The 2,973-nt window shown below is 42.3% G+C and overlaps 1 long non-coding RNA gene across 1 annotated transcript; it reads right to left on the bottom strand.

Moving 5' to 3' along the window:
- On the bottom strand, positions 1-757 carry LOC121402844. Its single transcript, XR_005966813.1, has 4 exons — positions 694-757; positions 472-605; positions 274-397; positions 1-176 (listed from the first exon to the last, which is right to left on the bottom strand). It is a non-coding gene; the product is annotated as an uncharacterized LOC121402844 (long non-coding RNA).
- Between the last annotated feature and the right edge of the window lie 2,216 nt (positions 758-2,973).

The following is a 2,973-nucleotide window of genomic DNA, read 5'->3' as shown; positions in this document are numbered from 1 at the left end:
TGATATATATTGTCTTTTTATTGTTGTTCAACGGTTTTGGATTTTGACAAAGATTGTGTCAGTAAAGCCACTAAAACATTACTGGGTGTGTTTGTTTTTCTTTTTTGACAAGGTGCTAGTCCAAAATAGTAACATGGGTAATGTCATTTCAAACAAGAAAACAGAAGAAGCCATACCTGTGGATCAAACAAGAAAAATGCATTAACACAAATCCAAACAAATTTAAGTAGCCACACAAAAGCCTGTCATTGCTAAACAAACACTGCCACTTACTGATATGTTATTGAAAGGTGACTCCACCCAGGTTCAAATGAGCCAAACAGCTGTCAGTTCATCACATCTGTCGGTTGTGTTGAGTCCAATTTAGTGGGTCAGGAAAAGTTTGCACATGAAGAGGCTGCAAAGTCACATCAATAATATGGTAAGTTGTTAGCAATATATTTTTTAATTCCCTGAGTAATTCCTAAATACCTGAATAACGGAGTTTGAGGCCTGGCCAATCAGTCAGTGTCCATGTCTGTATCCTCTGTGGGCAAGTACCAAGATAATAAAGTAGAGTACGACACACATGAACCACAACCATAACACAGTAGGAGGCCAGAAAGCTGAAATGACAAGTACAGATAATGCTTTCTCTTGAATATGTGTATACACATGGAAATTTGTTTATCATCTCATCATTTTTCTGCTTACAGCATAAGATGTTACAGGAAAGCATTCACTGCTAGGGGCACGCCAGCACATCACCATCAGCAGCCTGTTCATTTGGAAGAAAAGTATAAAAAATTGTTTATTTTCCAGATATCCATTCCAAACAATTTCATTTCACAACAATCATATAAGGCCTAATAATCGAGATTGGTTATAAAGACCTGACATATAACACTCATGACAAGGCAAACATATTAAGGCCAAACAACTGACCTAGGAATTAATGGGTTTCAGACATTATTGAGTTGATGTAGATCATGACATTACTAAACCTCATTACAGGGGAGCGCAGGAGTAGACGCATGCAGTTGTTTTCAATGGGGCTGTACAGATTGAGACGCAACATGCCAAATTTTTCTTGTGTTTGTGGAGTACAGCCCCATTTCAAACAACTGAATGCGTCTACTCCTGTGCTCCGCTGGGGCTAAACACAAAAACAGAACGCAGGGGAGCGCAGCTTCAAATGCTCGTGTGAAAGAGGGCTAAAAGTTAATCAAATGACCAGATTTACATTGGAAAAACATGGTTTGAAAGGTAACTGACAAGATTGCAAACAATCACAAAAAAAGCACTTAGGAATAGGGCCCAAAAAAATATGTACCACTATTTGGTACATATTTATTTAAGAAGTCTTAACTAGTACAAATTAACTATTTTTGTGTGGTTTGTTCAACTTACAACTAAAAGTGGGCACGGGTGAGCCTTTTACGCACTCTTCTTCCCTCTGGTTGGTTGTCCCTCTGTCTGGCAACATACCCCTCAATCTCAGGTTCCAGGTCATCATCAATGTCTGCAGGTAATCCATGCTCCCTTGCCACATTATGCAGCATGGCACAGACAGTGATGATTTGTGAAACCTTCTGGGGGGAATAAAGCAGAGCTCCCCCAGTGACTGAGAGGCATCGGAAGCGAGATTTGAGCACCCCAAAGAGGCGCTCAATGATATTACGTGTCTTCCGATGGGCACGATTGTACCTACGTTGGGCAGGTGTTTGGGCAAACCTCACAGGGGTCATCAACCAAGGCAGAAGTCCATATCCTGCGTCTCCTAAAAATGTAAACCAAAATATATTATAGTAATTGATTCCAGTTGTCTGTTGTGTTGACTATTCCAATGGTGTAGTTATGTCCATTGTGTAGTAGTACAATCTTTACAAACAGATCTACACACAAATTCTTTGCTGTTGGGGTACTTACTTTACCCCTTTTGTTAGCCAAACAACATTGCTGGCACAATAAAAGAGGGAATTCCCCTCCCCCCAAATGTCAAAAATTGTGTGTGTGCAGATCCATTAAGAAATCATCCACTTAACACTTCTCACCTGTAAACTGAATCAGGTGGCAAGAATTAAAAGCCCTAACAAAGTGAGCTGATTGAACTAAACTACAGGTCCCAAGATGCATAGTGCATCTATTGTAGCCAGACTGAAAATAGGGCAACATTTCTGGAAAATACATACATATCACCTTTAAAATAATATTTGAAGTGTCTTTGTATGAAATTGCAAATATAACTTACCCACAAGCCAGCCGTCCGGCATTTCTCCTCGGGTAAAGAGGCCATGGAGAGCTGACTGACGCAGGATAGTGGCATCATGGACACTTCCAGGAAAGCCAGATCTCACACTCATGATGCACATGTTGGAATCACACACCACCTGCACATTGATGGAATGGGAGCGCTTACGATTTCGGTAGCGCTCCTGCTGATGGCGAGGTGGTGTGAGCGCAACATGAGTGCAATCAATGGCTCCTAGGCAATTTGGAAATTGGCCAATTAGGAAAAAATCATGTTTTAATCTTATCCACTCTGCCTGAGTTGAGGGGAAGGAAATGAGCCTTCGCGAGTGCTGCAGTAGTGCCCTGAGCACTTGTGCTAGTATCCTGCTAAAGGTGGGCTGGCTCATGCCAATGAGGCGTGAAGAAACCTGCTGGAAACTGCCAGTGCCCAGGAAATGCAAAACTGCAAGCAGCTTGTACATCCCAGGCACTGCCTGAGACCGTGCCGTCACAGGTTCAATAGCCTCACTGATGAGACCATAAACCTGCACTATGGCGGCACGACTCAGGCGGAACATCCTCACAACCTCACCATCAGACAACTCGTCCAAACAAAGTACAGGTCTCCTGAAGTGACGAGGCTGCCTGATCCTAGCAGGGACAAGGTGTTCCTGCTCCTCATCCTGCTCTTCTGCCTCCAAAATGGCGGCTACCAAAAATTCAATTTTTTTAAATTTCTTAGTCAAATGGCATCTGGTGGGG

Source organism: Xenopus laevis, chromosome 4L, assembly GCF_017654675.1.
Source record: "Xenopus laevis strain J_2021 chromosome 4L, Xenopus_laevis_v10.1, whole genome shotgun sequence".
Lineage (NCBI taxonomy): Eukaryota > Metazoa > Chordata > Amphibia > Anura > Pipidae > Xenopus > Xenopus laevis.
Note: the sequence above shows the minus strand (reverse complement) of the source record. Positions and strands in the feature narration are given on the sequence as shown.